The sequence below is a fragment of the Parasteatoda tepidariorum genome, chromosome 9 (assembly GCF_982258835.1).
Source record: "Parasteatoda tepidariorum strain Cologne lab strain chromosome 9, Ptep-v5.0, whole genome shotgun sequence".
NCBI classification, from domain to species: domain Eukaryota; kingdom Metazoa; phylum Arthropoda; class Arachnida; order Araneae; family Theridiidae; genus Parasteatoda; species Parasteatoda tepidariorum.
In genome coordinates this window covers 98309133-98329404 of record NC_141763.1, presented here as the reverse complement: position 1 = coordinate 98329404, position 20272 = coordinate 98309133, and the positions used below count along the sequence as shown (strand labels likewise).

General features: G+C 33.5%; 21 non-coding genes across 21 annotated transcripts; all 21 read left to right on the top strand.

Annotated features, from left to right (window-relative positions):
* Nucleotides 1-3741: 3741 nt before the first annotated feature.
* TRNAG-UCC (transfer RNA glycine (anticodon UCC)) lies at nucleotides 3742-3813 on the top strand. The gene has a single exon. It is a non-coding gene; the product is annotated as a tRNA-Gly (tRNA).
* A 569-nt stretch (nucleotides 3814-4382) lies between these two features.
* TRNAG-UCC (transfer RNA glycine (anticodon UCC)) lies at nucleotides 4383-4454 on the top strand. The gene has a single exon. It is a non-coding gene; the product is annotated as a tRNA-Gly (tRNA).
* A 570-nt stretch (nucleotides 4455-5024) lies between these two features.
* TRNAG-UCC (transfer RNA glycine (anticodon UCC)) lies at nucleotides 5025-5096 on the top strand. Its single transcript has one exon. It is a non-coding gene; the product is annotated as a tRNA-Gly (tRNA).
* Nucleotides 5097-5667: 571 nt separating this feature from the next.
* Nucleotides 5668-5739, top strand: TRNAG-UCC (transfer RNA glycine (anticodon UCC)). Its single transcript has one exon. It is a non-coding gene; the product is annotated as a tRNA-Gly (tRNA).
* A 571-nt stretch (nucleotides 5740-6310) lies between these two features.
* Nucleotides 6311-6382, top strand: TRNAG-UCC (transfer RNA glycine (anticodon UCC)). Its single transcript has one exon. It is a non-coding gene; the product is annotated as a tRNA-Gly (tRNA).
* A 569-nt stretch (nucleotides 6383-6951) lies between these two features.
* TRNAG-UCC (transfer RNA glycine (anticodon UCC)) lies at nucleotides 6952-7023 on the top strand. Its single transcript has one exon. It is a non-coding gene; the product is annotated as a tRNA-Gly (tRNA).
* Nucleotides 7024-7593: 570 nt separating this feature from the next.
* On the top strand, nucleotides 7594-7665 carry TRNAG-UCC (transfer RNA glycine (anticodon UCC)). The gene has a single exon. It is a non-coding gene; the product is annotated as a tRNA-Gly (tRNA).
* A 570-nt stretch (nucleotides 7666-8235) lies between these two features.
* TRNAG-UCC (transfer RNA glycine (anticodon UCC)) lies at nucleotides 8236-8307 on the top strand. Its single transcript has one exon. It is a non-coding gene; the product is annotated as a tRNA-Gly (tRNA).
* A 571-nt stretch (nucleotides 8308-8878) lies between these two features.
* TRNAG-UCC (transfer RNA glycine (anticodon UCC)) lies at nucleotides 8879-8950 on the top strand. Its single transcript has one exon. It is a non-coding gene; the product is annotated as a tRNA-Gly (tRNA).
* A 569-nt stretch (nucleotides 8951-9519) lies between these two features.
* Nucleotides 9520-9591, top strand: TRNAG-UCC (transfer RNA glycine (anticodon UCC)). Its single transcript has one exon. It is a non-coding gene; the product is annotated as a tRNA-Gly (tRNA).
* A 570-nt stretch (nucleotides 9592-10161) lies between these two features.
* TRNAG-UCC (transfer RNA glycine (anticodon UCC)) lies at nucleotides 10162-10233 on the top strand. Its single transcript has one exon. It is a non-coding gene; the product is annotated as a tRNA-Gly (tRNA).
* A 570-nt stretch (nucleotides 10234-10803) lies between these two features.
* TRNAG-UCC (transfer RNA glycine (anticodon UCC)) lies at nucleotides 10804-10875 on the top strand. The gene has a single exon. It is a non-coding gene; the product is annotated as a tRNA-Gly (tRNA).
* Nucleotides 10876-11444: 569 nt separating this feature from the next.
* Nucleotides 11445-11516, top strand: TRNAG-UCC (transfer RNA glycine (anticodon UCC)). Its single transcript has one exon. It is a non-coding gene; the product is annotated as a tRNA-Gly (tRNA).
* Nucleotides 11517-12088: 572 nt separating this feature from the next.
* On the top strand, nucleotides 12089-12160 carry TRNAG-UCC (transfer RNA glycine (anticodon UCC)). The gene has a single exon. It is a non-coding gene; the product is annotated as a tRNA-Gly (tRNA).
* Nucleotides 12161-12730: 570 nt separating this feature from the next.
* On the top strand, nucleotides 12731-12802 carry TRNAG-UCC (transfer RNA glycine (anticodon UCC)). Its single transcript has one exon. It is a non-coding gene; the product is annotated as a tRNA-Gly (tRNA).
* Nucleotides 12803-13373: 571 nt separating this feature from the next.
* On the top strand, nucleotides 13374-13445 carry TRNAG-UCC (transfer RNA glycine (anticodon UCC)). Its single transcript has one exon. It is a non-coding gene; the product is annotated as a tRNA-Gly (tRNA).
* A 570-nt stretch (nucleotides 13446-14015) lies between these two features.
* On the top strand, nucleotides 14016-14087 carry TRNAG-UCC (transfer RNA glycine (anticodon UCC)). The gene has a single exon. It is a non-coding gene; the product is annotated as a tRNA-Gly (tRNA).
* A 571-nt stretch (nucleotides 14088-14658) lies between these two features.
* Nucleotides 14659-14730, top strand: TRNAG-UCC (transfer RNA glycine (anticodon UCC)). Its single transcript has one exon. It is a non-coding gene; the product is annotated as a tRNA-Gly (tRNA).
* A 569-nt stretch (nucleotides 14731-15299) lies between these two features.
* TRNAG-UCC (transfer RNA glycine (anticodon UCC)) lies at nucleotides 15300-15371 on the top strand. The gene has a single exon. It is a non-coding gene; the product is annotated as a tRNA-Gly (tRNA).
* Nucleotides 15372-15942: 571 nt separating this feature from the next.
* TRNAG-UCC (transfer RNA glycine (anticodon UCC)) lies at nucleotides 15943-16014 on the top strand. Its single transcript has one exon. It is a non-coding gene; the product is annotated as a tRNA-Gly (tRNA).
* Nucleotides 16015-16583: 569 nt separating this feature from the next.
* Nucleotides 16584-16655, top strand: TRNAG-UCC (transfer RNA glycine (anticodon UCC)). Its single transcript has one exon. It is a non-coding gene; the product is annotated as a tRNA-Gly (tRNA).
* The last annotated feature ends 3617 nt before the right edge of the window (nucleotides 16656-20272 follow it).

The window sequence follows — 20272 nt, the reverse complement described above, 5'->3', positions numbered from 1 at the left end:
TTTTTCCGAGCATCAGAAGTAGATCTTATTAACGTTCGACCACAGAGCTATTCTCATTGCATACGGGCCTGCGAAGGATTTACACCCATCATATTCACAAAAAAATTTGCGTTTGAACATTGTTTCTTTAATAAACTAACGTTAAAAGTAGTTGCCAAGAATAGCTACAAACTACTGTTTTTTTTTTTTTTTGCATCGCACTACTCACTACATTATTTCTTTCAAAAAGTAGCGCACTGCACTACGAACTACGGATAAAAGTAGTGCGCTACTGCAGTTTCGCTACTTGTAGCGAGCTACTTCCAACCGCTGCTTCTAAGCAACAGGATTTTCTTAAAAAGTCAAACAAGTTTTTTACGTGTGTGAAGGAATTTTTCCGTTATAAACGAGTGCTTATAAAAAATGTGTTTGTGAAAAAAATCATAAAAATTCATACATGTTTACTGAGTTATAAGTACACTGAGAAAAAAAAGTATTTTCCAAACTTCCAGAATATGGTAAAAATTATAGTGCTTCTGTCTCTATGGGAATACCAAAAAGCTCGGTAATTTTCACCGAAGGCTTTGGTAACAATTTTGGTAAAGTTATTAAATATATTAATATCTATATCTATATATCTATATCTATATATCTATATCTATATATCTATATCTATATATCTATATCTATATATCTATATCTATATATCTATATCTATATATCTATATCTATATATCTATATCTATATATCTATATCTATATATCTATATCTATATATCTATATCTATATATCTATATCTATATATCTATATCTATATATCTATATATCTATATCTATATATCTATATCTATATATCTATATCTATATATCTATATCTATATATCTATATCTATATCTATATATCTATATCTATATATCTATATCTATATATTTATATCTATATATCTATATCTATATATCTATCTATATATCTATATCTATATATTAATACCTATTTTACGTCTATATTAAATATTTATAAAATATAATTTTTTAACTTGTGATAAATTTGGTAAATGTTGTAAAATTTGATAATTTTATTACGTTAACGTAGAGCATGGCATAAAAACCAATTATTCGATCAAATTTACTCATCAGTTTTGTATTTTTTACTGATTGTTTAGTAATAAAAACTATAATTTCTGATAAACCATTACCATATGAACGGAAAAATTTACCAAATTTATGGTTTAAAAACCGTATACAGCAAACTCTCGATATCTCAAAGTTGAAAGGACGCTTAAAAAATTTCGAGATAGCGAGTTTTCGAGATTCGTGTCTCTACTTTTTAAAACAACTACGCAAGTTCAGAACTAAATGTGTTCTAAAAAGTATAAAAATATATTCTAAAATATTTAAACATTAGAGTCATGAAACATCAGAATAACTACTATTAAATATGCATGTAATGATAGTTGACTATAAGTTTAAATACATACTACTAAACTAAACTAAACTAAACTCAGTGACGTGACAGCTCAAAGAGGGCCAAGGCCTATTGTGCCCATCTCAGTTTTCTTGACCTTGGGCTCTGGGGTGCAGGAGCAGATGTTCCGGTTAGGTGGTCAGCCGAACGCGGAATCCCCAATGTTTAGTTCTCAAGCATGCTTGGCACTCATTTATCGACCCACTGAAGGGATGAAAGGCTGAGTCAACCTTGCCCAGCCCGAGGATCGAACCCAGGAAATGATAATATTATTTTTAAAAGTAAGATAGAAATAATTATGCATTAAATAGAAAAGAATTGATTTAGAATGAACTAACATAGCGATTTTTCTGAAAATGTTCGACTTGTAACAACCTTCGACATAGGAATTCAAATTATTATTATGTGAATGTATAACGCCGAGGAAAAATATATTTTTTTAACACAACAAGGTCTTCGAGAGTATACTGTATTTTGATTTTATTAATCCGAATTATGGGTTGTTGTTTTTTTTTTACCAGAAATATCATTACAATACTGTGAGGTAATTTTACGAGATTTAAATTTTCCCCTTGTACAATACTTTCTTACTTTATTAATTTATTTATTTGTTTGTTTCTGTAGTTTATAAAAGAAAAAAGTTAACATGTTTTTTACTTAGAACTACTTTATTGTCTTTTTGTTGTGTTATTGTTTTTCAGAAAAGATTCATATGCTGAAAACTTACGTTGACATCAAAAAAGGAATTTTTCCAGAAGATATTAACACAGCTGCAGTATTACGTGACATTTTATGAATCACTGAAACTGGGTTTTGTTCGTTAAAAACGATCTATGTTCCAAAGCGATTAAACATGGTACCAACCAAGTATTTTCGATTTCTTGGTTAAAAAACTTGGTTTATCTTTTAACCAGGGTTCGGTATAAGCGAGTTCGATTGCATTTTTAAGAGAGTGGAAATTTTCTTTTTTAACTAATGTCTAGAAGCGGATTATCTGTTGTAATTTTCTCGTTTTTAAGATAAGAGCCCACGTATGGGAAGATCCGATCATTAGATCAAAAGTTATTGAGGGTGGTGTTCATTTTGAGCACTGTATAACAATAACCCTATTTTATTATAACAATTCAAATGGGAAATGGTTTTTTTCTCACTTGAATTAATATTTTTACATTTTCATAAGTTTCGTTGTAAATTGACCTGGTTATTATATCTGGCAAAATCTAATATGTCAGTTTATTTTATTTATTTATTTATTTATTTATTTTGTTACTTTTGATATCAACTCAAGCGAGCGTATAAAATAAAGATCTCGAGGGAGCAACATTTTTTTTTCAATAATGGATAAAATAAACATTATTTAAAGCAAAATGAGAGAGATAGCCGGGTGCGGTGTTAGTATCGACCAGCTGTTGGAATTATTCGAACCCTGTTTACATAATTAAAAAGCAAACTCTCGATCCCCTGAGCCACCACGACTCAATTATAAATATTATAAATATACCTTTGTAAGCCATTTAATGCTAAGTGCGCATTTTCTTATTTCCATGATTTTTTCTATTATTAATATTATTATGAATTTAATGCATAATAGCAAGAGCTGTTTTAATTTATAAGTAATTTTACATTAAAAACGTGTTTATTAATTTATTATTATTCCAGATAGTCAGACATTTTAAAAATATATAGTATAGTCAAATTTCTATATTTTTACTATATTATATTGTTTTTAAGTTGTTATTGTTTTCTATCTTTCAAAAGTATTCAGTTTTTAATCTGCAAGCAAAAGCATAGATATTTACATTAAATTAAGATAGTTCAAAAGAAAATTACACAAATATCTCAAATTTATCTTTCTGTCATTTTTCATTTCTAGAATATTAAGTAATTTCAATTTCCTAAACGAGAATCTCATTATAACGACAATTCCTTTTGATACCGTGTGTAAAGTGTCGTTATAACGGACTTTTACTGTATCATTCACGTGTCAAATATATAACAATTTGAAAGACATATATATTTTTTTTATCTCTTAAAAAAAAAATTGTTTTGCTCTTTTACATTCTAGAAAATAATTTAAGTAGCAGCATGCGATCAATAGATAACACAGTTATTATTTATTTATTTCTGTTTGCATATTACTTCATTTTTATTTTTTGATTTTTGTCGTGAAAGAAAAACGAATTAGAAACAAGTTTTACTCTGAGGATTTTCCATCTTCGTCTTTCTGCTTCATTGTTTTGACCTACTATTTGTTTGTATTTTTCTTTACATAAAGGAAATAAAGCATGGATTGTAAGCGTTGGTGGTATAACGGTTAGCATAGCTGCCTTCCAAGCAGTTGACCCGGGTTCGACTCCCGGCCAACGCATGTCACTTTTTTCTTAACCATCAGTTTTATTATCTTAAGGGTTTATATCTTGAAGAAGGATGATTTATGAAAAGTCATACATTTTTTATTAATTTTAAAAAGAACAATTCAAATAGTATTTTGCTAACCTATTGAAAAATAAACATTTCCTTCCAAGGGACTTTCGTGCCCTCTTACGTCCGCATACATTTTTTAAGCTTTTATTATCGTCTTTTTTCGACTGCGAAATAACTTTTAGAATCGCCGATGAAAATATACGAATTTGACCGTAGATCGAATAAAAGTTCAATACTGTCAATTAATAATTTTGAACTACAGAACAGAAGGGGGGGGGAACAACAACAAACTCGCGTTCAAGAAGAAGGAGAATAAAGGAATCGCAGTTGCATTACAGGGAAATGGAAACCACGAAAAGCGTTCAAGGAGAGTAGGTTGATAATGCGTGAGATTGTAAACCACGAACAATTGAGATATCTTATGAAATAATGGGTATAAGGGGCTGTTTACAAACTTTCCAGCAGTAGTTGAGATGCAAGTTGATAAAAGAAATTTTTAACAGCCGCCAGTAAGCGTTGGTGGTATAACGGTTAGCATAGCTGCCTTCCAAGCAGTTGACCCGGGTTCGACTCCCGGCCAACGCATGTCACTTTTTTCTTAACCATCAGTTTTATTATCTTAAGGGTTTATATCTTGAAGAAGGATGATTTATGAAAAGTCATACATTTTTTATTAATTTTAAAAAGAACAATTCAAATAGTATTTTGCTAACCTATTGAAAAATAAACATTTCCTTCCAAGGGACTTTCGTGCCCTCTTACGTCCGCATACATTTTTTAAGCTTTTATTATCGTCTTTTTTCGACTGCGAAATAACTTTTAGAATCGCCGATGAAAATATACGAATTTGACCGTAGATCGAATAAAAGTTCAATACTGTCAATTAATAATTTTGAACTACAGAACAGAAGGGGGGGGGGAACAACAACAAACTCGCGTTCAAGAAGAAGGAGAATAAAGGAATCGCAGTTGCATTACAGGGAAATGGAAACCACGAAAAGCGTTCAAGGAGAGTAGGTTGATAATGCGTGAGATTGTAAACCACGAACAATTGAGATATCTTATGAAATAATAGGTATAAGGGGCTGTTTACAAACTTTCCAGCAGTAGTTGAGATGCAAGTTGATAAAAGAAATTTTTAACAGCTGCCAGTAAGCGTTGGTGGTATAACGGTTAGCATAGCTGCCTTCCAAGCAGTTGACCCGGGTTCGACTCCCGGCCAACGCATGTCACTTTTTTCTTAACCATCAGTTTTATTATCTTAAGGGTTTATATCTTGAAGAAGGATGATTTATGAAAAGTCATACATTTTTTATTAATTTTAAAAAGAACAATTCAAATAGTATTTTGCTAACCTATTGAAAAATAAACATTTCCTTCCAAGGGACTTTCGTGCCCTCTTACGTCCGCATACATTTTTTAAGCTTTTATTATCGTCTTTTTTCGACTGCGAAATAACTTTTAGAATCGCCGATGAAAATATACGAATTTGACCGTAGATCGAATAAAAGTTCAATACTGTCAATTAATAATTTTGAACTACAGAACAGAAGGGGGGGGGGGAACAACAACAAACTCGCGTTCAAGAAGAAGGAGAATAAAGGAATCGCAGTTGCATTACAGGGAAATGGAAACCACGAAAAGCGTTCAAGGAGAGTAGGTTGATAATGCGTGAGATTGTAAACCACGAACAATTGAGATATCTTATGAAATAATGGGTATAAGGGGCTGTTTACAAACTTTCCAGCAGTAGTTGAGATGCAAGTTGATAAAAGAAATTTTTAACAGCTGCCAGTAAGCGTTGGTGGTATAACGGTTAGCATAGCTGCCTTCCAAGCAGTTGACCCGGGTTCGACTCCCGGCCAACGCATGTCACTTTTTTCTTAACCATCAGTTTTATTATCTTAAGGGTTTATATCTTGAAGAAGGATGATTTATGAAAAGTCATACATTTTTTATTAATTTTAAAAAGAACAATTCAAATAGTATTTTGCTAACCTATTGAAAAATAAACATTTCCTTCCAAGGGACTTTCGTGCCCTCTTACGTCCGCATACATTTTTTAAGCTTTTATTATCGTCTTTTTTCGACTGCGAAATAACTTTTAGAATCGCCGATGAAAATATACGAATTTGACCGTAGATCGAATAAAAGTTCAATACTGTCAATTAATAATTTTGAACTACAGAACAGAAGGGGGGGGGGGAACAACAACAAACTCGCGTTCAAGAAGAAGGAGAATAAAGGAATCGCAGTTGCATTACAGGGAAATGGAAACCACGAAAAGCGTTCAAGGAGAGTAGGTTGATAATGCGTGAGATTGTAAACCACGAACAATTGAGATATCTTATGAAATAATGGGTATAAGGGGCTGTTTACAAACTTTCCAGCAGTAGTTGAGATGCAAGTTGATAAAAGAAATTTTTAACAGCTGCCAGTAAGCGTTGGTGGTATAACGGTTAGCATAGCTGCCTTCCAAGCAGTTGACCCGGGTTCGACTCCCGGCCAACGCATGTCACTTTTTTCTTAACCATCAGTTTTATTATCTTAAGGGTTTATATCTTGAAGAAGGATGATTTATGAAAAGTCATACATTTTTTATTAATTTTAAAAAGAACAATTCAAATAGTATTTTGCTAACCTATTGAAAAATAAACATTTCCTTCCAAGGGACTTTCGTGCCCTCTTACGTCCGCATACATTTTTTAAGCTTTTATTATCGTCTTTTTTCGACTGCGAAATAACTTTTAGAATCGCCGATGAAAATATACGAATTTGACCGTAGATCGAATAAAAGTTCAATACTGTCAATTAATAATTTTGAACTACAGAACAGAAGGGGGGGGGAACAACAACAAACTCGCGTTCAAGAAGAAGGAGAATAAAGGAATCGCAGTTGCATTACAGGGAAATGGAAACCACGAAAAGCGTTCAAGGAGAGTAGGTTGATAATGCGTGAGATTGTAAACCACGAACAATTGAGATATCTTATGAAATAATGGGTATAAGGGGCTGTTTACAAACTTTCCAGCAGTAGTTGAGATGCAAGTTGATAAAAGAAATTTTTAACAGCTGCCAGTAAGCGTTGGTGGTATAACGGTTAGCATAGCTGCCTTCCAAGCAGTTGACCCGGGTTCGACTCCCGGCCAACGCATGTCACTTTTTTCTTAACCATCAGTTTTATTATCTTAAGGGTTTATATCTTGAAGAAGGATGATTTATGAAAAGTCATACATTTTTTATTAATTTTAAAAAGAACAATTCAAATAGTATTTTGCTAACCTATTGAAAAATAAACATTTCCTTCCAAGGGACTTTCGTGCCCTCTTACGTCCGCATACATTTTTTAAGCTTTTATTATCGTCTTTTTTCGACTGCGAAATAACTTTTAGAATCGCCGATGAAAATATACGAATTTGACCGTAGATCGAATAAAAGTTCAATACTGTCAATTAATAATTTTGAACTACAGAACAGAAGGGGGGGGGGAACAACAACAAACTCGCGTTCAAGAAGAAGGAGAATAAAGGAATCGCAGTTGCATTACAGGGAAATGGAAACCACGAAAAGCGTTCAAGGAGAGTAGGTTGATAATGCGTGAGATTGTAAACCACGAACAATTGAGATATCTTATGAAATAATGGGTATAAGGGGCTGTTTACAAACTTTCCAGCAGTAGTTGAGATGCAAGTTGATAAAAGAAATTTTTAACAGCTGCCAGTAAGCGTTGGTGGTATAACGGTTAGCATAGCTGCCTTCCAAGCAGTTGACCCGGGTTCGACTCCCGGCCAACGCATGTCACTTTTTTCTTAACCATCAGTTTTATTATCTTAAGGGTTTATATCTTGAAGAAGGATGATTTATGAAAAGTCATACATTTTTTATTAATTTTAAAAAGAACAATTCAAATAGTATTTTGCTAACCTATTGAAAAATAAACATTTCCTTCCAAGGGACTTTCGTGCCCTCTTACGTCCGCATACATTTTTTAAGCTTTTATTATCGTCTTTTTTCGACTGCGAAATAACTTTTAGAATCGCCGATGAAAATATACGAATTTGACCGTAGATCGAATAAAAGTTCAATACTGTCAATTAATAATTTTGAACTACAGAACAGAAGGGGGGGGGGAACAACAACAAACTCGCGTTCAAGAAGAAGGAGAATAAAGGAATCGCAGTTGCATTACAGGGAAATGGAAACCACGAAAAGCGTTCAAGGAGAGTAGGTTGATAATGCGTGAGATTGTAAACCACGAACAATTGAGATATCTTATGAAATAATGGGTATAAGGGGCTGTTTACAAACTTTCCAGCAGTAGTTGAGATGCAAGTTGATAAAAGAAATTTTTAACAGCTGCCAGTAAGCGTTGGTGGTATAACGGTTAGCATAGCTGCCTTCCAAGCAGTTGACCCGGGTTCGACTCCCGGCCAACGCATGTCACTTTTTTCTTAACCATCAGTTTTATTATCTTAAGGGTTTATATCTTGAAGAAGGATGATTTATGAAAAGTCATACATTTTTTATTAATTTTAAAAAGAACAATTCAAATAGTATTTTGCTAACCTATTGAAAAATAAACATTTCCTTCCAAGGGACTTTCGTGCCCTCTTACGTCCGCATACATTTTTTAAGCTTTTATTATCGTCTTTTTTCGACTGCGAAATAACTTTTAGAATCGCCGATGAAAATATACGAATTTGACCGTAGATCGAATAAAAGTTCAATACTGTCAATTAATAATTTTGAACTACAGAACAGAAGGGGGGGGGGGAACAACAACAAACTCGCGTTCAAGAAGAAGGAGAATAAAGGAATCGCAGTTGCATTACAGGGAAATGGAAACCACGAAAAGCGTTCAAGGAGAGTAGGTTGATAATGCGTGAGATTGTAAACCACGAACAATTGAGATATCTTATGAAATAATGGGTATAAGGGGCTGTTTACAAACTTTCCAGCAGTAGTTGAGATGCAAGTTGATAAAAGAAATTTTTAACAGCTGCCAGTAAGCGTTGGTGGTATAACGGTTAGCATAGCTGCCTTCCAAGCAGTTGACCCGGGTTCGACTCCCGGCCAACGCATGTCACTTTTTTCTTAACCATCAGTTTTATTATCTTAAGGGTTTATATCTTGAAGAAGGATGATTTATGAAAAGTCATACATTTTTTATTAATTTTAAAAAGAACAATTCAAATAGTATTTTGCTAACCTATTGAAAAATAAACATTTCCTTCCAAGGGACTTTCGTGCCCTCTTACGTCCGCATACATTTTTTAAGCTTTTATTATCGTCTTTTTTCGACTGCGAAATAACTTTTAGAATCGCCGATGAAAATATACGAATTTGACCGTAGATCGAATAAAAGTTCAATACTGTCAATTAATAATTTTGAACTACAGAACAGAAGGGGGGGGGAACAACAACAAACTCGCGTTCAAGAAGAAGGAGAATAAAGGAATCGCAGTTGCATTACAGGGAAATGGAAACCACGAAAAGCGTTCAAGGAGAGTAGGTTGATAATGCGTGAGATTGTAAACCACGAACAATTGAGATATCTTATGAAATAATGGGTATAAGGGGCTGTTTACAAACTTTCCAGCAGTAGTTGAGATGCAAGTTGATAAAAGAAATTTTTAACAGCTGCCAGTAAGCGTTGGTGGTATAACGGTTAGCATAGCTGCCTTCCAAGCAGTTGACCCGGGTTCGACTCCCGGCCAACGCATTGTCACTTTTTTCTTAACCATCAGTTTTATTATCTTAAGGGTTTATATCTTGAAGAAGGATGATTTATGAAAAGTCATACATTTTTTATTAATTTTAAAAAGAACAATTCAAATAGTATTTTGCTAACCTATTGAAAAATAAACATTTCCTTCCAAGGGACTTTCGTGCCCTCTTACGTCCGCATACATTTTTTAAGCTTTTATTATCGTCTTTTTTCGACTGCGAAATAACTTTTAGAATCGCCGATGAAATATACGAATTTGACCGTAGATCGAATAAAAGTTCAATACTGTCAATTAATAATTTTGAACTACAGAACAGAAGGGGGGGGGGAACAACAACAAACTCGCGTTCAAGAAGAAGGAGAATAAAGGAATCGCAGTTGCATTACAGGGAAATGGAAACCACGAAAAGCGTTCAAGGAGAGTAGGTTGATAATGCGTGAGATTGTAAACCACGAACAATTGAGATATCTTATGAAATAATGGGTATAAGGGGCTGTTTACAAACTTTCCAGCAGTAGTTGAGATGCAAGTTGATAAAAGAAATTTTTAACAGCTGCCAGTAAGCGTTGGTGGTATAACGGTTAGCATAGCTGCCTTCCAAGCAGTTGACCCGGGTTCGACTCCCGGCCAACGCATGTCACTTTTTTCTTAACCATCAGTTTTATTATCTTAAGGGTTTATATCTTGAAGAAGGATGATTTATGAAAAGTCATACATTTTTTATTAATTTTAAAAAGAACAATTCAAATAGTATTTTGCTAACCTATTGAAAAATAAACATTTCCTTCCAAGGGACTTTCGTGCCCTCTTACGTCCGCATACATTTTTTAAGCTTTTATTATCGTCTTTTTTCGACTGCGAAATAACTTTTAGAATCGCCGATGAAAATATACGAATTTGACCGTAGATCGAATAAAAGTTCAATACTGTCAATTAATAATTTTGAACTACAGAACAGAAGGGGGGGGGGAACAACAACAAACTCGCGTTCAAGAAGAAGGAGAATAAAGGAATCGCAGTTGCATTACAGGGAAATGGAAACCACGAAAAGCGTTCAAGGAGAGTAGGTTGATAATGCGTGAGATTGTAAACCACGAACAATTGAGATATCTTATGAAATAATGGGTATAAGGGGCTGTTTACAAACTTTCCAGCAGTAGTTGAGATGCAAGTTGATAAAAGAAATTTTTAACAGCTGCCAGTAAGCGTTGGTGGTATAACGGTTAGCATAGCTGCCTTCCAAGCAGTTGACCCGGGTTCGACTCCCGGCCAACGCATGTCACTTTTTTCTTAACCATCAGTTTTATTATCTTAAGGGTTTATATCTTGAAGAAGGATGATTTATGAAAAGTCATACATTTTTTATTAATTTTAAAAAGAACAATTCAAATAGTATTTTGCTAACCTATTGAAAAATAAACATTTCCTTCCAAGGGACTTTCGTGCCCTCTTACGTCCGCATACATTTTTTAAGCTTTTATTATCGTCTTTTTTCGACTGCGAAATAACTTTTAGAATCGCCGATGAAAATATACGAATTTGACCGTAGATCGAATAAAAGTTCAATACTGTCAATTAATAATTTTGAACTACAGAACAGAAGGGGGGGGGAACAACAACAAACTCGCGTTCAAGAAGAAGGAGAATAAAGGAATCGCAGTTGCATTACAGGGAAATGGAAACCACGAAAAGCGTTCAAGGAGAGTAGGTTGATAATGCGTGAGATTGTAAACCACGAACAATTGAGATATCTTATGAAATAATGGGTATAAGGGGCTGTTTACAAACTTTCCAGCAGTAGTTGAGATGCAAGTTGATAAAAGAAATTTTTAACAGCTGCCAGTAAGCGTTGGTGGTATAACGGTTAGCATAGCTGCCTTCCAAGCAGTTGACCCGGGTTCGACTCCCGGCCAACGCATTGTCACTTTTTTCTTAACCATCAGTTTTATTATCTTAAGGGTTTATATCTTGAAGAAGGATGATTTATGAAAAGTCATACATTTTTTATTAATTTTAAAAAGAACAATTCAAATAGTATTTTGCTAACCTATTGAAAAATAAACATTTCCTTCCAAGGGACTTTCGTGCCCTCTTACGTCCGCATACATTTTTTAAGCTTTTATTATCGTCTTTTTTCGACTGCGAAATAACTTTTAGAATCGCCGATGAAAATATACGAATTTGACCGTAGATCGAATAAAAGTTCAATACTGTCAATTAATAATTTTGAACTACAGAACAGAAGGGGGGGGGGGAACAACAACAAACTCGCGTTCAAGAAGAAGGAGAATAAAGGAATCGCAGTTGCATTACAGGGAAATGGAAACCACGAAAAGCGTTCAAGGAGAGTAGGTTGATAATGCGTGAGATTGTAAACCACGAACAATTGAAATATCTTATGAAATAATGGGTATAAGGGGCTGTTTACAAACTTTCCAGCAGTAGTTGAGATGCAAGTTGATAAAAGAAATTTTTAACAGCTGCCAGTAAGCGTTGGTGGTATAACGGTTAGCATAGCTGCCTTCCAAGCAGTTGACCCGGGTTCGACTCCCGGCCAACGCATGTCACTTTTTTCTTAACCATCAGTTTTATTATCTTAAGGGTTTATATCTTGAAGAAGGATGATTTATGAAAAGTCATACATTTTTTATTAATTTTAAAAAGAACAATTCAAATAGTATTTTGCTAACCTATTGAAAAATAAACATTTCCTTCCAAGGGACTTTCGTGCCCTCTTACGTCCGCATACATTTTTTAAGCTTTTATTATCGTCTTTTTTCGACTGCGAAATAACTTTTAGAATCGCCGATGAAAATATACGAATTTGACCGTAGATCGAATAAAAGTTCAATACTGTCAATTAATAATTTTGAACTACAGAACAGAAGGGGGGGGGGAACAACAACAAACTCGCGTTCAAGAAGAAGGAGAATAAAGGAATCGCAGTTGCATTACAGGGAAATGGAAACCACGAAAAGCGTTCAAGGAGAGTAGGTTGATAATGCGTGAGATTGTAAACCACGAACAATTGAGATATCTTATGAAATAATGGGTATAAGGGGCTGTTTACAAACTTTCCAGCAGTAGTTGAGATGCAAGTTGATAAAAGAAATTTTTAACAGCTGCCAGTAAGCGTTGGTGGTATAACGGTTAGCATAGCTGCCTTCCAAGCAGTTGACCCGGGTTCGACTCCCGGCCAACGCATGTCACTTTTTTCTTAACCATCAGTTTTATTATCTTAAGGGTTTATATCTTGAAGAAGGATGATTTATGAAAAGTCATACATTTTTTATTAATTTTAAAAAGAACAATTCAAATAGTATTTTGCTAACCTATTGAAAAATAAACATTTCCTTCCAAGGGACTTTCGTGCCCTCTTACGTCCGCATACATTTTTTAAGCTTTTATTATCGTCTTTTTTCGACTGCGAAATAACTTTTAGAATCGCCGATGAAAATATACGAATTTGACCGTAGATCGAATAAAAGTTCAATACTGTCAATTAATAATTTTGAACTACAGAACAGAAGGGGGGGGGGGAACAACAACAAACTCGCGTTCAAGAAGAAGGAGAATAAAGGAATCGCAGTTGCATTACAGGGAAATGGAAACCACGAAAAGCGTTCAAGGAGAGTAGGTTGATAATGCGTGAGATTGTAAACCACGAACAATTGAGATATCTTATGAAATAATGGGTATAAGGGGCTGTTTACAAACTTTCCAGCAGTAGTTGAGATGCAAGTTGATAAAAGAAATTTTTAACAGCTGCCAGTAAGCGTTGGTGGTATAACGGTTAGCATAGCTGCCTTCCAAGCAGTTAACCCGGGTTCGACTCCCGGCCAACGCATGTCACTTTTTTCTTAACCATCAGTTTTATTATCTTAAGGGTTTATATCTTGAAGAAGGATGATTTATGAAAAGTCATACATTTTTTATTAATTTTAAAAAGAACAATTCAAATAGTATTTTGCTAACCTATTGAAAAATAAACATTTCCTTCCAAGGGACTTTCGTGCCCTCTTACGTCCGCATACATTTTTTAAGCTTTTATTATCGTCTTTTTTCGACTGCGAAATAACTTTTAGAATCGCCGATGAAAATATACGAATTTGACCGTAGATCGAATAAAAGTTCAATACTGTCAATTAATAATTTTGAACTACAGAACAGAAGGGGGGGGGGAACAACAACAAACTCGCGTTCAAGAAGAAGGAGAATAAAGGAATCGCAGTTGCATTACAGGGAAATGGAAACCACGAAAAGCGTTCAAGGAGAGTAGGTTGATAATGCGTGAGATTGTAAACCACGAACAATTGAGATATCTTATGAAAAAATGGGTATAAGGGGCTGTTTACAAACTTTCCAGCAGTAGTTGAGATGCAAGTTGATAAAAGAAATTTTTAACAGCTGCCAGTAAGCGTTGGTGGTATAACGGTTAGCATAGCTGCCTTCCAAGCAGTTGACCCGGGTTCGACTCCCGGCCAACGCATGTCACTTTTTTCTTAACCATCAGTTTTATTATCTTAAGGGTTTATATCTTGAAGAAGGATGATTTATGAAAAGTCATACATTTTTTATTAATTTTAAAAAGAACAATTCAAATAGTATTTTGCTAACCTATTGAAAAATAAACATTTCCTTCCAAGGGACTTTCGTGCCCTCTTACGTCCGCATACATTTTTTAAGCTTTTATTATCGTCTTTTTTCGACTGCGAAATAACTTTTAGAATCGCCGATGAAAATATACGAATTTGACCGTAGATCGAATAAAAGTTCAATACTGTCAATTAATAATTTTGAACTACAGAACAGAAGGGGGGGGGGGAACAACAACAAACTCGCGTTCAAGAAGAAGGAGAATAAAGGAATCGCAGTTGCATTACAGGGAAATGGAAACCACGAAAAGCGTTCAAGGAGAGTAGGTTGATAATGCGTGAGATTGTAAACCACGAACAATTGAGATATCTTATGAAAAAATGGGTATAAGGGGCTGTTTACAAACTTTCCAGCAGTAGTTGAGATGCAAGTTGATAAAAGAAATTTTTAACAGCTGCCAGTAAGCGTTGGTGGTATAACGGTTAGCATAGCTGCCTTCCAAGCAGTTGACCCGGGTTCGACTCCCGGCCAACGCATGTCACTTTTTTCTTAACCATCAGTTTTATTATCTTAAGGGTTTATATCTTGAAGAAGGATGATTTATGAAAAGTCATACATTTTTTATTAATTTTAAAAAGAACAATTCAAATAGTATTTTGCTAACCTATTGAAAAATAAACATTTCCTTCCAAGGGACTTTCGTGCCCTCTTACGTCCGCATACATTTTTTAAGCTTTTATTATCGTCTTTTTTCGACTGCGAAATAACTTTTAGAATCGCCGATGAAAATATACGAATTTGACCGTAGATCGAATAAAAGTTCAATACTGTCAATTAATAATTTTGAACTACAGAACAGAAGGGGGGGGGAACAACAACAAACTCGCGTTCAAGAAGAAGGAGAATAAAGGAATCGCAGTTGCATTACAGGGAAATGGAAACCACGAAAAGCGTTCAAGGAGAGTAGGTTGATAATGCGTGAGATTGTAAACCACGAACAATTGAGATATCTTATGAAATAATGGGTATAAGGGGCTGTTTACAAACTTTCCAGCAGTAGTTGAGATGCAAGTTGATAAAAGAAATTTTTAACAGCTGCCAGTAAGCGTTGGTGGTATAACGGTTAGCATAGCTGCCTTCCAAGCAGTTGACCCGGGTTCGACTCCCGGCCAACGCATGTCACTTTTTTCTTAACCATCAGTTTTATTATCTTAAGGGTTTATATCTTGAAGAAGGATGATTTATGAAAAGTCATACATTTTTTATTAATTTTAAAAAGAACAATTCAAATAGTATTTTGCTAACCTATTGAAAAATAAACATTTCCTTCCAAGGGACTTTCGTGCCCTCTTACGTCCGCATACATTTTTTAAGCTTTTATTATCGTCTTTTTTCGACTGCGAAATAACTTTTAGAATCGCCGATGAAAATATACGAATTTGACCGTAGATCGAATAAAAGTTCAATACTGTCAATTAATAATTTTGAACTACAGAACAGAAGGGGGGGGGGGAACAACAACAAACTCGCGTTCAAGAAGAAGGAGAATAAAGGAATCGCAGTTGCATTACAGGGAAATGGAAACCACGAAAAGCGTTCAAGGAGAGTAGGTTGATAATGCGTGAGATTGTAAACCACGAACAATTGAGATATCTTATGAAATAATGGGTATAAGGGGCTGTTTACAAACTTTCCAGCAGTAGTTGAGATGCAAGTTGATAAAAGAAATTTTTAACAGCTGCCAGTAAGCGTTGGTGGTATAACGGTTAGCATAGCTGCCTTCCAAGCAGTTGACCCGGGTTCGACTCCCGGCCAACGCATGTCACTTTTTTCTTAACCATCAGTTTTATTATCTTAAGGGTTTATATCTTGAAGAAGGATGATTTATGAAAAGTCATACATTTTTTATTAATTTTAAAAAGAACAATTCAAATAGTATTTTGCTAACCTATTGAAAAATAAACATTTCCTTCCAAGGGACTTTCGTGCCCTCTTACGTCCGCATACATTTTTTAAGCTTTTATTATCGTCTTTTTTCGACTGCGAAATAACTTTTAGAATCGCCGATGAAAATATACGAATTTGACCGTAGATCGAATAAAAGTTCAATACTGTCAATTAATAATTTTGAACTACAGAACAGAAGGGGGGGGGAACAACAACAAACTCGCGTTCAAGAAGAAGGAGAATAAAGGAATCGCAGTTGCATTACAGGGAAATGGAAACCACGAAAAGCGTTCAAGGAGAGTAGGTTGATAATGCGTGAGATTGTAAACCACGAACAATTGAGATATCTTATGAAATAATGGGTATAAGTGGCTGTTTACAAACTTTCCAGCAGTAGTTGAGATGCAAGTTGATAAAAGAAATTTTTAACAGCTGCCAGTAAGCGTTGGTGGTATAACGGTTAGCATAGCTGCCTTCCAAGCAGTTGACCCGGGTTCGACTCCCGGCCAACGCAGAGATTACTATTATGTACAATATTTTTGTATTGAAATAATTAAATTAATTGCTCAGTGCGAGCATTACATACGGTATTCCCACAGTCCCTTTAACATTTAAAAGACTATTTATTTCCTTCATGAACTAAAATGCAGCAATTTATTCATAATCTCAATTACAGTTGAAGGTCTTGCTGTAACGGCCACTTTTTCAATTGTTCAGAAGAGTGCATATTATAAATATAAATAAAAAGTAAGAAACATTAAGATTTTTTAATTCCACACTAAGAAGTTTGTGCTTATAATGCTGTCATCTAGTAGAAACTTAACAAAGTTGTAAACAACCTAACTGGAAACAATATCAAATAACACTTCGATGTAAAAATGTCACCTTTAAAAAGACATACGGTTTATTGCCCCAATCCTTTCAACTGTAATGTTATAAGGAATAATGGCTTATCATATCAATTAAAATTAATTGATTATTTCAATTTAATTTTGCCCCACTCTGGTGCTGACATAAGCATCTGTTCGTAAATATGCAAGTTGCTACTTTTTTAAGTACAATAAAGCTTAAGAGCGATTTTCCTTCATAGTAGTACCTCTCAATAAAGTATATTCCCCGAACCAGACCTTTTGTTCCAGATTTAGACCACATATAAAACTAAAAAAGTGTTATTTAATTAAAAATTCAGGTGGGTAGTTTTTCTAGAAAACTTTTTTACTCGATCTTCTTCATAAAGCATATCTACTGGCAATTCTTTTACACCCAAATAATCAAGTAAATAATGTTACACTTTTTCTTAAAATTATACACTATCTGTCCGGACATCCAATTGCGGGAAGCATATATTAACCCTTAACAGTCAGAGGATAGAGCATTCGCTTTTCTATTAGCTGAACCGGGTTCGAATCTCAGCGACTGCTGGGTAATACGAATTTCGCACCCGGCTAGCACCGACCACAGTGCTGACGCAATGGATCCTCTGGGGTAGACGGATCAAAGGTTAGAGTCCCCTTGCTCTCAGGCTGACCCTGAGAGGTTTTCGTGGTTTTCCTCTCCATGTAACGCAAATGAGGATTAGTTCCATCAAAAAGTCCTCCACGAAGGCAAATTTCTCCTAATACTCAATTCAGGAATTCCCTTGTCTTCTGGATTGGGTTCAAAATGACGAGGCTACGGAGCTGAGCATTGGTAGTCGTAAACCCTAGAAATTGGGTCGGCCATTCAACGACGGTTATAAAATAAAATAATAATTAGAAATACGTAATTATTTAATTAACCGCAAATATGAAAATTTTTATGAATGATAAAATTAGTAAAATGATTTCCGCCTTATACACGTTATTGGACCGTGTAAGTAAAATTGCCATATCGGTTATATGGCAGCATTGGTCCATTAAGGATTAATATAAGGGTGGTCCAATTTTTTGCACCTGCACACGTCTGGGGGAACTTACCGCCAGTGTTTGACGACACAACACATTCCTTATTCTGACACAAACTAATAACAACTTTATTCTAATAACTTGTTCTAATTCTCATTCGTAATTATTCTTATTCGCAATTATTCATATTCGTAATTTTTATTCTTACTTATAATTGTTATTCCTATTCGTAATTATTCATATTGGAAAGTTTTATTCTGATTGATAATTCTTATTCTTATTTGTAATTCTTACACGTACCTATTCGTAATTTATTCTTACAAATTGTAAAATAAATAAAATACTAAGTAAAAAGTAAGAAAATGGGAGAAAAAAGCCTTATTAACCGATATTCGCATCTATATTTCAGAATTAACTATATTTATATTTATGTTTCTTATTCATATCATATGGTTATACATTTCAAGTTTAAAAAAATAAAAACTATCAAAACTTCTGTTACTGAAAAAGAAAGAAAGTATATAAATTAAAAACGGTAACGTTTTAGCTGACATTATATGACAAAATTAGGAGATTTCGCTACTAGCCATCGGTCACCTGTAGCATTTTTAATAGTGGCTTTATTCAACATGTGGCAGAGTTTTAAGAAATTGAATTCCACATTATAATAATTCCATATTTATTAAATAATAATAAAAATAATAAAATATACATAGGAAAAATGCTGCACTAACTCATAACACTTTTATTCTAATAACTCATTCTTATTCTCATTTGTAGTTGTTATTCTTATTCACAATTGATCATGTTTGTCATTTTTATTCTTGTTCTTATTTGTAATTCTTACTCGTTTCTTATTCGTAAATTATGCTTATAAACTCGTAAAATGAATAAAATCCGAAGAAAATGGGGCAAAGCATAACTGGCATGTCTTCGCATTCGCAGGTAAAAATTAAATCTGTTCATGTTTTCTTATTCATTTTATGTGGTTAAATTTTAAATTTAAAAACAAAAAACTATCAAAACTACTATTACTGAAAAAAAACTGAACGGAATTGTTTTAATTAGCATTACAGAACAAAATTGGGAGATATTGCTACGTAGTATTTTTAATTTTTAATAGATATAGAATTTTTAATAGTGGCCTTTTATTTAACATGTGATCATCTTTTCAAAAATTTAAAATTTTCAACTAATAAAGTAAAGTGTTGATTTTTATAGTGTAAAGCACTTCTCAAATGATGATGAGCATAATAAAGCACATTTCTAAAATTTAAAGAAAAAAAAAAGCAAAATAAGGTAATTTTCAAAGTGTTACAAATTTTTTAAAAAAAATTACGAATTTAAAAATGCAAAATTAAAAAAATAATAATAAAGTGCACATTCGGTGCATTTTCGCCAAAATAAAAAGTAGCTGTTGGCAGACAATTTTTTGAGCATCACTTAATAATTATAATAATCAGTATTAATACTAATAATAATAATCAGTCATGATTTTAATAATAAGTTAATAATAATAATTATAATAAGAATTTTTTTTAAGCATCACTTAATAATTATAATAATCAGTATTAATACTAATAATAATAATCAATCATTATTTTAATAATCAGTTAATAATAATAATTATAATAAGAATTTTTTTTAATATTCAGTCTTCTTGTGGCCGGTTGCAAACGCTAATTTTCCCTGTAACTAACATCATAAAAGTTACACTGATTCCTAAACATAAAAATTAATGAGACAAACATGTGCGCAAATTCACATTTTGACTTCAACTAGAAAGTCGTGATGAGGGGTGAAATACACACGTGTGCCCCTACCATGCACAAAAAAAAAAATTAAAGAAATGAATAAAACGAAAACAAGTAGAAGAAGAGTGACTAAAAAAACATAAACAAGGTGCAGGGAGAAAATCATTAACGAAAAGTATTAAAAACAGTAATGATTTCGATCTGTACCGTTATTTCTTGAATAACAAAAAAAAAAGAGAGAGGGAAAAAAACAGATGTAACTAACTGTTGATGTTTATCTACAATTAAATTTGATTTCAGAGAAACGAGCCAGAATTTCGTCTCGTGATTTCAAAAAAGTAATTTCCTCGTTTCTTAATTTAGTATGTTCATTAAATAAACGAAAAATATTTATTGCGAAACAAAAATAAAAAAAATTCTAGACGGTATTTGTAAGATTCATAAGAATTATTAACATCTTATTGCATTATAATAGAAACTTCTTTCCTCTCAAA